The following is a 14,046-nucleotide window of genomic DNA, read 5'->3' on the forward strand; positions in this document are numbered from 1 at the left end:
TGTGGTTTTGCTGCGCGGTTTGGGCGTTGGTACGGCTGCTCCACGGGTCAACTCAGCCCGCTGTTGAAATTACGATTTCAACAGATTCATCATGCGAGGTGGCGGCGTGGAGGCATTCAGCCACACCCACGACCTTTTCAGGGTCGAGGTCATAGATTGACCTCCGGTCTTATTCATGAAGTGACTCAGGATTATCAAACTGGCACTCAGCCTCAGATTCACCAGCTCATATTTGGGTTGGTAGCGGAACTGGATCAACAAGCATCTCAAGAAAATATGGATGTTGAGGAATGGATGGAGTTGATTCCAAAACCTACTCATACCAGAGGTTGATCCTCCCAGTGTAAATAGACCACCTATCTATTTTTGTTTATGGAAAATATTGTGGTAAGAGCCCTGTCTACCCTCGCAACTGATCCAACCTTCCATAAATTCATAAAGGATTCCAGCGCATTCAATTACAGTTTCACCAACAAAATTTCTGCCTCAGTTGTATAGAAAAGCGTATTCTATGTCTCCCTCAAATCGAATTACCTGGCTCGAGGGCGAAGTATCCAACTCCTATGGATTCTTCTTCTGATGATTAGTAGTATGTCATGCTTAATGTGTTTTTTAATTTTTGTTACGTATAAATGTAGGATTTGTGGACTGTGATACTATGTCTTCGATATTTAGATACTAGGTGAGTTAAGGATACTTAAACATATATAGTTCTACAAGACAGTCTTAAATTATTTTTCTTTTGGTTGGCTTATAATGCAGTAAGGTGGCCAACAAATCTAGTTTCCCTCTCAGAAAATTAAGACCACCTTACTCTCTGATCTGATCATGGATGTAATCTTCCCTTTCTAATAAATGAATAATTCCCACCAAAATTACTATATATATAAAAAAAATCTCCAACATAAAATTATACGAACAACTAACCAAAATATTTAAACATAAAATTTATACGTGCAAATTCTCTTTTGTTTCGCACATTTTGTTAAAAAAAGAGAAGAGTTATCCTATTAAATGTGAAAATGTAAACTTGGCTAGTTCCACAATCACAATGCACATATGTGTCCTTTATGACCCAATCCATGACGCAAAAGATGTGGGATCCACAACAAAATAAACTAGCAATTTCACTGGAAGGTGAAAAAGGAACGTCGAAGCCAATGCCCCGAAAACTTTGCTCCGGTGTCAAACCTGACAATCACATCATTGTCGTGGGGGTACCAGCAATTTCACCTACAAATTTGTTCTGAAAAAACCATGGTGAGGGAACCTTTAGCATGCCTTTCCACTTCGCTTTGATGTGAGTACATTCTCTGAACTTGCGCCGTGTACTAATGGAAGCAAAAAGAGACACGAACACTCAGACGACCACGTTTTAAGATACACACCATCTCTTCTCGATGATGTTCCTGAAACGACATACACCAACCAATATTGTCATTCAGACGTACTCCTCTGACTATGAAGTGAATGGGATGAGCGCACACTCCGCCACAAAATGCTATGAGCCAATTCAAATTTGAATCCCGTCGTAGCTGTGTGATGAGCCAATTCTAATTCGGAGCCGACAAAGGTTGAACACGATTCGATTCCCCGAGAAAATTTTATGCAATTGGAAGACAAAGTGCAAGCATATAGGTTGAAAATGGCAGAATGGTTGAGCGTGACCAAAGGCTCATCCAAGCTAGCCAAGAAGTCCATGCCTCACCTGGCTCCCAAGGTTTACGACATTCACGAATCACCGATCGTGCTTTCAAGAGCTAGTATAAGAGCTCATAGGGAATGGTTTCGAAACCGCGCCAACAACACTTCCCGCAGCTTCCAATGGCCGCATGAAGAAATTCGCAAAGGTACAACCAAGGAATAAAAGATTTGAGAAAATTATCTCACCGCGAGCAAAGCCCACTCCTAAATGAGTCCACATAAGTTTTATCAAACTCTCCAATGCAAAAATCATTAATCATTTCTGTGAGTGGACATAAATTTTGTTCTGATAAGAATACGTAGATGACACGTATGTAAATATGCTCATAGACGTCAGTAAGGTGCATAGAAATCTTTGAGAAGGAATCCATGTCTTAGAGAAATGTGGTTGGGCTAGGAAAGCATTGTTCATCCTAACCAAGTGTAGAATCTTTATTTCGTTGTCCTCCCTCCAAATTAAATCTGCCATTAGCAATATTCACAACATTTGTGGTCACGATTATTTGATTCAAATAGAATTGAAAACCAGAAATTTTGGAAAAAAGTACTAACTTCAAGAACATTAGCACACGCAAGTCTTTAAAATTTCAACAACAACCTAAAATTAATAAAACAAAATTTCACAACATGTTTCTCAATACAATCCCAACAACACTTAAAAAAAACTACAACGTTTAAATCATCCCAAACAAGTTTCATCATAGTTAGTAATCATGAAATAAATAAATGTTATTTTAATGTTAAATTGTGAATTTTGTTTAGGGATGACACTTAAGTTTGCATCAAGGATGGGGTAGGATCATTAAGGATATTAAGGATGGGTGGAAAAGGATTTTAAATTAATATAATTAATATTGATAGAATAAATAAATAATATTTTAATGTGATTTGATAGGGTGTAGTTTAATAGGGGATTGTTATGATATGGAGTATTAAATAAATATTTAAATTTAAAATTCAAGCATATATATATATATAATTAATTAATTTTAATGATAAATTATAAATTAATTGATTTGTGATAGAGTTAATTTTTATTAAATTTTAAGTTTGGATTTTATTAAAAAAAAAATGGAAATGATACTAATTTTTGAAGAAATTTCATTGTCATGTTTATGAATATCACAATAATCAATAGTTGTATAAAAAAATTGAATAACCAAAATTTGTAAACAAAAATTTAGAAATGTCATGAATTAAAATATTTAATTTTTTTTATTGGGAGACAATTTAATTGGTTAATTTGAAGTTTGTGAAATTGTACAAATAAGGCAACTCAGATTCAAATCCCTGAAATGACATTATTTACAAGAAAGAGGGTAGGTCATAAAGCTAGAGATTTACTAGTAGTTAAGTGTACTCATTAGTAGACTTTTTTAATATATATACATGACTAACTTTATTTATCTATTAGTTTTTGTTTAACCTAATCAATTCAAAATTTATTATAATTACACGTTTTTTATATTAATTTTTTTTAATAACTTTTAAAGAATTAAAATGGAAGTTATAATAGTTTGGTATAATTTTGGTAGTAACATTAATATTTGTAAAAAAATTGTTTTAAGTAATGATAATATAATTTCATATTTAAATAAATATTTTTTTTAGATAAAGATTAAAGTTATAAGTCAAGTTTCACTAGCATAATTGATTGAGGATGGGCCTCATCTGCAAGGTGGCCTAGGATCAAACTTGGTTGGGGTGGTTGTGCTTTGTGATAGGGGGAGGAGACATGTTAAAAAATCTAGTCAGTTAAGGGATGGTGTGGCCAGGCATCCCCCGGTGACGAGTCGGGAGATAGACAACTTGAATAACAAAAGAATATTAAAGTTATAAAGGCTTAATATATTTTAAATAGTTTTTTAGTAAAAAAATTTAATTTTAAATTTAATGGATAATTTTAAATAATTTATATTTAGATTTTAATGCCAAAATTGTTGATAAAATTGCAATTTTTTATTGTTTAAATTTCTTTTTTTTAAATATAAATGGATTTAACAATTTGATAATTTTATTAACAGTATCTTTCGGAAAAAATCACATAAGATATATTCTTATTGACGCGTTTCGAACCAGCTAGTGTGGTTCATCTTCAGGATAAGATGAGGAACCAGATCCGGGCAATGAAATAAATAGATGTAGAGAGTTGCTAACTAGTCGTTAGCCAGTAACAACGAATATCTCAAAAAAATATTATTATTATTTATTTTTTTCGATATTCCCTTAAAAAATATTAATATTTATTTTTAATATTATTTATATATTTTTATAATATTATTAGTCCTCCTTATATTATTTTTAATTGACTCTCTTAATTTAATTTTATTAGTTAAGATTTGGGGATTGAAATAAGATTTGAATATTATATAAATTAAGACTTATTAGGGTTATAAAGGGTTAAATAAATTAATTATTATAACTTCTTATAATAATTTTATCAAAATAATAAAATTATAAATTATTTATTTACCTTAACTCTTTTTTATTCGAATCTTTTGTCTGCCCTTAGTCAAACTAGTTGGTATTAGCTAACGGCTAGTTAGCAGCTCCCTACATCTATTTATTTCATTGCCCGGATCTAGTTCCTCATCTTATCCTGAATATGAACCACACTGGCTGGTTCTCAAAAATTTGATAATTTGTTTTAGCATATCTAGAATATATGATTGTAATAATTGATATTGACAATTTTAATAATTCTTTTATGTTAATGGGAGGTTAAGGGGGCAATTCTTCTTGATGCTCTTGGAGTTAGGCTTTGCTAATAAGTCGACGAGAAGTGATCTCTTCAAATAGATTTTCTTAGATAATTTCTTGTGGACATAGCAGCGATTGATCTCAGTGTCCATGAACCACACATAAAAAATCTTTTACATTTATAATAAAACTCTAAGAAAAATTTTTAATTAAAAAAAACAAACTTTCGTAAAATCAAATTAAATAAACTTTCATGATAATTTTCAAATTTCAAATTTAAATATATATATATATAATTTAAATAAAATATCTATTATCTAACCATTATAAAAGTTTATTTTATATTTTTTTTATTAGTTCTGTATTTTTTTTATTAGTTCTAAATTTAGTGTAATAATATCAAATAAATAAAAACATAAACAACAAAATATCTTAATATTGCATTTTTTTTTAACCATGGAAAAATTTAATATTGAAAATATAAAATAAAAAATACAACATATTCAACTACACCATATAAGTTATGGATATCTCCCAAGTTGACAATGTAATTACTAAACATAAGAAGGTGATGGGTTGAGCCCCAACCAATGTTGCCACATGGGTTTTAACAATGATTAATGCGATTGCACACTTGTATCCCAATGAAAATAGTCTCATGCCTAAGAAATAGCTATTATTTGAACATAATGTTACACGCAACAGCTATTGTTTGAACATAATGTTACATCAACTATTTGCAAGTAATTGCCACTAATATGGCACAATATTACAACACGATTTAAAAAATAAATCATGGCAACAATATTTCCATTATTTTTCTTCACTTTATCTCCCTTATATGGCACAATATTACAACACGATTTAAAAAATAAATCATGGCAACAATATTTCCATTATTTTTCTTCACTTTATCTCCCTTATATCTTATCGAAATTAATCTTAAGTAATTTATAGGTGAAGATTTTCTAATATACTTTCCATGTTTCATGAATTTTCTATATTAATTTAGAAAAAAAAAATATTTAAAAAAAATATAACTTTAATGTATAGGTTAATCTTATAATTTTAAATTAAGGAAAAGAAAATTAAAAGACATTAAAAAAATATGTCCTAGATCCTACCATATGAAGTTTATGTTATTTATGTGACATGCTTTTAATGGATGTGTTGCACATAGGTAATTCTCATGTTTAGGAAATGTGAGTGATCCAATTCACAAAGGAAACTAGTGTGCTCTTTATATTCTATTTTCACCACCATTAAGAGCTCAAATGAGGATAATAAAAGGTTAGTGTGGGAGAAAACCTAAGATGTTCTTTTAACAAAGGAATTAGTGTTATCAATTATGGGACCCAAAAACTTAGTAATAAATCCAACACGTTCATACGTAGGGGAGCCAATGGTATTAACTATAGATCAGAGCGGAACCTTGGTTTTGTGTATCTTAGGATGGCCATATATTCTTGGAGTGATATCAACATTGGGGGATAATTTTATTTTTGTCGCATCACCAAGACTGGAATCTTTGAGTGCCTTCATAACATCTCAGATAACCTTGGCTATAGGTTTTGATGAAAATGAAACTGGGGTTCTTCGTTTTCTAACCTTTTTCAGGTCTCAATCCTTAGACTTGTGGGCTCATGCATGACAGTGGAATATCCCCCAATATTTTTTTTGTTTTTTGCGTTCTTTGGGCCAACCTGTTAGAAAGTGTAGCAAGAAAGGCTCAATTTGACTTCAGCCTTAGTCAAATTGAGTAAATTGAATTTCCACATCATCAAGACAACTTGGAAGAAGTTAACTAGTGTGACATGGTTCTTGTCACTAAGTTAACTTAGTAAATTCGAGTTAGTGGGCTTAGAGTTCAGTCATGGATGTGTTGATTGCTAAACTTTAGCAATCTAGTTCAATTATTTTTAGTTGTACTCAATTAACTGACCTCTAACAATTAATAGAGTTAATTGAAGGTCAGTTGAGTGGTGAGATAACAGTCTAGCTTAGAGATCTGTCAGTTAACTAATGAATCAACCCAAAATAGCTCATGCATGCATGGAATTTAAATTCCTTAGCTGGAGTGGAGGAATTAAGGCTAATGTCAAATTATTTGTATACTAGTGGAGTATACAAAATTTTTCATGCAAGAAGTTGAGCAATTCCTTGGGAACTGCACAAGAAATAGAGACATCCCTACTGTTTAGGAGATCGAATTTTCTAATATTTGCGCAAGGAAATAGGAGGCTGGAGGAGCAGATAATTGGCTAAGTGTTGGCCAGAGGTTTTCATTCCGTAGGGAGAACAAATTTACCTTTGTCGGTGGTGCTCAGAGCTAGAGCATGCAATTGTAATAGTTTCTCTATTCAACTGATTAATGCAAAGAGGCTTGAGGGGTTTTTCCTAGTTGGGTTACCCTAGAAATCATTATGTACTTGTGATTTTTCTTGTTGCATGTCTATGCATGTTGTTCTAAATTGTGATTTCTATTCCGCAGATTAGTAGAGTAGAATTGTGTCTCTTGTTTTTACTTCGAAACCTTGAGAAGTTTCAATTTGTATGAAATTTCTACATGGTACCAGAGCCCTAAAATCACATTAGAAATAACATTTCAAAATTTTCCCTCAGGAATTTCAAATTTGCAGGTTCAGTGTAGCATTTTTTCTTCAAATTCGGAGAATGTCTTTCAACCGACTAAGAACGACGTATGCTCTGGAGGGTAGCTCAAATTTCATAACCTGGAAGGATCAAATGGAAGTAGTTCTTGATGATAATGTTGTGTTAGAATATGTTAAAACTAAAATTGTGAAACCCTAGCAATCTAATGCACAACAATTAGCCCAATGGAAGAAGGATGTTGCTAGAGCCAAGAGGATCATCTTGGAGGGAGTGGGTGACCACATAGTCTTGAAATTACATGGCAAAGAGACTCCCTTTACTATGTGTAAGACCCTCACTGAGCTATTATAAAATAGCAGTGATGTCAGAAAACTTGGTTTGATGAAAAAATTGTGGATTAAAGACAAAAGGTATGATGTAGTGTTCAACAATGGGAAGGCCTACCTCAAGCATTTTTCTTCAGTTCAAGTCAAGCAGATTGGTGTCAGGATCGAGAGCCTCTACACATTAGAGGAAGATGCATATGCAACCTTGAGGAGCTAGGAAGAGATTAGAGATGTGATTGTTGCAAGGGAGAAGGACAAAGCCCTCAAGATGGAGCCTCAGCCAGTTGGTAGTTGGGTTGACAACCAAGATGATGATGATGAGGATTAGAGAGAAACCTCCAGTAGAAGGGGAGTTTGAGCCAAGTGGGAAGAGGGAGCAATTGTAGCTATACGTCCTGGAGTGAGGTGGGGCGATGTAGAACTTTAGTCCCAAAGTTGCAGATATTTGGGAAGGGTCCATTGAGATGTCCTCCTCATAGATCATTACCTTGCTACAAGGGCCCACAGTATTCAGTAGTAGAAGGATCAAAGTGAGTTGGTGCAGTCAGATGTTGAGGAGCATAGAGCATTATTGATAGCAGTGCAGGAGGCACACTGCAAAATCAGCATTAGTGTAGTTTTCCCAATAAACAGTTGTAGAGACACAGTTGATTCAGTGTTTTATTTTGGATACTTCTTAGTTGCAATTGTTGTAGTAGCAGCAACAATAGTGAGATGTGTTGCTATAGTACATTCCACAGATGTTGGATAGGGGTGGTGCAAAATCCCTTTCTTGCTAAGAGGGAGTGTTAGAAAGTGTAGCAAGAAAGGCTTAATTTGACTTTAGCCTTAGTAAAATTGAGTAAATTGAATTTCCACATCAGCAAGTTAGCTTGGAGGTAGTTAACTAGTGTGACATGGATCTTATCACTTAGTTAACTCAGTAAATTTGACTTAGTGGGCTTGGAGTTCAATCATGCATGTGTTGATTGCTAAACTTTGGCAATCTAGTTCATTTATTTTCAGTTGTACTCAGTTAACTAACCTCTAACAATTAATAGAGTCATTTGAAGGTTAGTTAAGCAGTGTGATAATAGTCTAACTTAGAGATATATTAGTTAATTGATCAATCAACCCAAAATATCTCATGCATCCATAGAATTTGAATTATTTATCTGGAGTGGAGGCATTAAAGCTTATATAAAATTATTTGTATATTAGTCGAGTGTACAAAATTTTGCATGCAGGAAGTTGATCCATTCCTTGGGAATTACACAAAGAAATAGGGACTTCCCTATTGTTTAGGAGCTTGAATTTTCTTAGATTCATGAAAGGAAATATGAGGCTTAAGGAGAAGATAATTAGCTAAGTGTTGACTACATTTTCTCATTTAGTAGGGAGAACATTTTTACCTTTGTAGGTGGTGCTTAGTGTTGGACCATGCAATTGTAATAGTTTCTATATTCAACTACTTAATGTAAAGAGGCTTAAGGGGTTTTCCTAGTTGGTCTCCCTTAGAAATCAAGGTGTATTTGTGGTTTTTCTTGTTGCATTTCTATGCATGTTGTTCTAAATTGTGATTTCTATTTCACAGATTAGTAGAGTAGAATTGTGTCTCTTGTTTTTAGTTTGAAATCTTGAGCAGTTGCAATTTCTATCAAATTTCTACACAACATTTCCTTTATGTTCCTCTCATTATCTTATATTTAATCCTTGTTCTTCCTTTCTTCTTCTCCTTGAATACTCTACCCTTATGATGAGCCTTTTTATTGGATTTGAAATGTCGACATATCAAAATTTCTACTATGGAGTTGTAACATCCCTCAGTATACCTCATACAAAATACATAGGATTATAAATTACCAATTTTACTGACATGTAATATTCCCAAATGACTTATCCCATAATCCTTAACTGATGATCAAATGATACAATTGTTTTTATTAAGTGAAGTAACCCTAGAAAGGAAATAGCAAATTTCATAAAGGATAACCATTAATGCAACTTGTTAACATAATTCTTTTTGTTGTAATTTTGCATCATTAACATTGCTCATTTAACCAATTTTTTTAATAAAAAATGAATGATGTAATTTCCAACACCATGCAAGTAGTAAAATCGTGAAGATAACAAAATAGGCAAGAACATAAATGTACACTGATATACCCTCGAAACCCCAAAGGGAAAAACTAGTAAAAAAATATTTTAATAAACATTTTCATGAGGGAGTTCACCACTCACTCAATGGTAGTAAGGGAGTCCTTCCATTGTCCATTGTTGAAATTTTACAAAAGAAAACATAATATTTAATTCAAGCATAATGAACTAGAGGCCATTACCTTAAACATAATGTCATGTTTTCAAACACTTTATCCCGCACTTCTTCAAGCACAATATCATCATCGCATGGTTTTTTCCTGCAATAAGTTACCCTTGGTAACTGCGTTTGACGATCATTCATTCTGCATGTAACAACAATTATGCATAATGACCTCATCACCTCCATTTAGTATTAGTTTTAATCCATCTTTCAGTTGTTGCAAAAGAGATTAGTTAAAAAAACTAGCACTCCATTATTTGCGAAAACATGATTCTTTCCTGCAATCACTATCGTCAATAAACTCTAATATAAATATTATCAAAACTCATAAAATTAGAAATTTTCTCATCAAATATAATGTGAGAGAATCAAAATCCCCCTATATCCAACATTCAATTTCTATCAGTTATCCTTCTTCTACGCATTATACTTCTTTTCAAGAAAACACTTTCTTGCACATGCATAAATAAAAGTAGAAGCCATCTCCATGACTAATATTTTACTTTAACATGCATAACCATAACTATTTAACACTTACAATACCTTAACTATTATATGCAAGACCATACTTTTAATGCATTTAATCCAATGCAAAACCATGGTAATATGTGACATTCCTCATGCATAAAAAGGAATCTTATTCATCCTCAATTTCACAATCATTAAATGAATGCTTTAAGATTATAAAAGCATGCCTTTTCATTCGTATCTCAAATGCATGCATACAATTATAAAAACATGCCTCCCTATCTATATTTAAAATTCAATACAGTCATAAAATGGCGATTGCATTTTCAGGGGTCAATTTATGAATGCAAAAATGCTCACAATATCACTATTGTATTTCCCTATTGCAATTTTATTACTATATGCAACCCATATTTATGTTATCAACCTCCAATTCAAAGTGTGCATACTAGGGGATAATTCTTCATGTCAAGGTTTAAATGACTTAAAAGGCTACATTTATCTTAGAAGTTTCGGCCAATAGAGTTTCCAAGTAACAGCATGTATCAATACTTATCTGGCCATGTAAATAACATTTAACGGTTAAAATGGGCAACCCTTATCCCGATTGCAGATTCTCCTAACTTGATTACGTAGCTGTTTGGTCCCACCTCTCTGGGTTGAAATCCATTAACGTAATTGGTGTCGGAAAAGTTTTGCAACCCAAAACCAAGAGTGTTACGTCTGATATCAGTGATCGTCCCCGCGCCGTCTAGAGGGGTGCTCAGGCATGGAATTAAATTCAAGGCAACTGCAATAGCGTCCCCCGTGGGTCCTACCCGTACGAAATGACAAATGCACAGTGAAATGGTCGATGCTGGAGTTGGAATTAGGCCTGGGCCAAAAACATTTTACAAAAATTATATTTCTTATCACCATTCTCATCTGCCGTATTTTGAAAATCAAGGGAAATATGTTGATATGGGTTGGCAGCAACCTTTATTTTAATTTTAATGTTTTCACTCAAAGATGGCTACTAAGTTAGTGAGTGGAATTTTTATTCAAAATTTAAATAACTATAAGTATTGTTAGCTTTCTTCCCACTTCTCTTTGATGCACATGAAATAAATATTTGACATATGAATTTATTTTAGATAGAACCCATAGGTGGTCGTCATAAAAATAAGCATGATACCCAAGTTCTATATCAATCTTATTTTGAATGTACGTAAAAAATACTTATAGCTTCACCAATAGAACATCAATCTTATTTTGAATCTACGTAAAAAGAACTTATAGCTTCAGCAATAGAACGAATTGTTGAGATTATTGTCAATATTTGTATGTCAATGAGGAAAACAATTAGTTTATTAGTTTATATATATAGAAACAAAAAAACATAAATAAATATATATATATATATATATATATATATATATATATAAACATAAATTAAATATATATATATATATATATATTAACATAATTGAAACATAAGGATGTAAGAAAGAAGAATAAAGAGAATTCAATTGATAAGAATGGAAGTCAATAAAAACACAACCATAGAAATACCAAGATAATCTATATTTGCATTGTAACAAAACCATATCAAAGGGATGCAATCTTTATTTTAAATGTTAGAAGCAAAATGAGAACTTTATATGAAAAAAATTTGTGTCTTTACATAATAAAACATTATTTCAAAAATAAATATGAAATATATAACCACATCCAAAACATTAAACAAATTATTCAAAAAATGAAACCAATTTGATGACAAATCTATTGAAATTATTAAGAAATACAATGAATAACTTACTAAAATCTATAGAAATAATTGGAAGATATAACAACAAATATTTAAAAGTATTCATATAATTTGAAAACTATGATAAATTATTAAAATCTATTAGACATATATACATTGCAATGATATGGAGTTCAATCGTTTCTCCTTTTTCTTCCTAAGTGTAACATATGCATTGTTTTTCAATTTTACATAACATTGAAAAGAGAAAGGTGGAAAAATTTGTATACCATCTATGGATTTTCACTTTGCCTCTCTTTACCTCAAATATCTGTAGTAGCTTAGTAAAATATACCAACTAGAGCAGTATGTGAAGTTTTATTTGCGGCTTTGCGGTTTCTGACTTGTCTATAGAAACCATAGCTTTACCTCAGTGACATCTTTGGAGGGGGTTATACCCCATCCTCCCCCCCAATCCCCACATTCTTCCCCCTCATATGTGTATGAGGCTACAACCTTCCATGCATTGGTCTCCTCCCTATCGAAGTGCCCTCGAACCTCTACGCAACAATCAAAGTTTGTAAACAGAAACAATGAGGTTAAGGACATAGTGTTACCGCTAGAAGCCCAAAGGAATGGTATCGCTTGTTCAAAAAAAGCATTAATCGACAAGTTTATAGGTATGTAGCCCTATCTGAAATCCATGGAAGCATGGATCGATAAGCAATGGAGGCATATGATGAAGGGTAACATTGCCCTATACAGTGTAGGGAATGGAATTTTTCTTTTCTATTTGAACACAAAGAATATAGAGATGTAGTATTCAGAAATGGGCCATAATTTTTTGGGTCTCATGACATTTATATAATAAATGGATGCTTGATTTTAACCTTGACGAACATATCTCGATCACAATTCCAGTCTCGGTTAAATTACCTCGACTTCCCTTATCCTGATGGAGTGATGACTTCCTTCGAGAAATCAAGAATGGAGTCAAGAAATATATAGGCAAATCAAAACCAAATTAAGGGCTCTCAATTTTCTTGTGCAAAAATTTATGTGGAAGTGGATCTGGAAAAATTATTGCCAATAGAAGTAAATCTAACCCTAGGGGAATGGAAGCACTGATAAATTCTTGATTAGAAGCAGATCCCATTCAAATGCCTATGTTATCACTAAATAGAAAAAGTTAGATTTAAAAATAAAATTATAAATATTACTATCATTTAAAAATTTAATTGCTATTAATATTGTGATTTTAATTAATTATTATTTTAGAAATTTTATTTAAATAAAATAATAATTTAGAAAATTTATACAAAAAAAAAAATTGGATTTTAAAATTTTATAAAAAATTATTATTTTACAAAGAGTAATATTATTTTCTATAATTTTTTTAATACTTTAAAAATTATTGTTTCTTTTGAAGATGCATTTCACACCATCTTCTAAGGAAAATGTGTGATTCTTTTCCCCAGAACCATGGGCCCTTAGATAGAGCACTCTTATAATCTTTCCGGCGGGAAAACACAACTATGAAGAAGCCCTTAGAATAGAAGAGAACCCTGCAAGATCTAGTCCAATTAGAGTGTATCCATTTGTAAAGATTTGTTGTTTGAGGCCACAGCCCATTGAAGTGGTAGATCAAGCCATTCTATGCCATTAGCTCATGGAGATCTTCCAGATATGGATGGGAAATGTTAACAGAGGGAATATCCTTTGATTTTTCCATGATAAATGGACTAGGTACATCCTGGGAAGGGACTTCTTTTCCTGGAGGTTGAGGGTGAGTCGAAGGAGGATGAAAACCCCAGGGAGCCTGATTATGAACTACATCTTTCTATGAGAAAGCATGGGAGGAGGAGGGCTTCCCCAAAGCACATCGTTGCAGGCGAAGAGTCAAAATCACAGTGGAATCCTTACAAATATGATAATCAAATATTGGAAGAGTATATTCTAATTTCTTACCTTCATAAAGGAGGAATTTAACTCCTTGAGGAAACCCTGATTTAAGCTCCAACAAAATTTTCAGGTCCCTTATGAGATTCGTAGATCTCACCCAAAAAAACAAAGAGTGTCCAGACACCATTTTGATTGAGATCTAGAAGGGACTCTTGCATATGTAACCCTTTTCAAACAAAGCTTCTGCATCAACTAGGGTTTTTGGTAAGGTTTGGGATGATTTTATATCCAATACAGATGACCTCAAT

This window comes from Pinus tabuliformis, chromosome Q, assembly GCF_031772625.1.
Source record: "Pinus tabuliformis cultivar Carrire ecotype Pingquan chromosome Q, CPIR1, whole genome shotgun sequence".
NCBI classification, from domain to species: Eukaryota; Viridiplantae; Streptophyta; class Pinopsida; order Pinales; family Pinaceae; genus Pinus; species Pinus tabuliformis.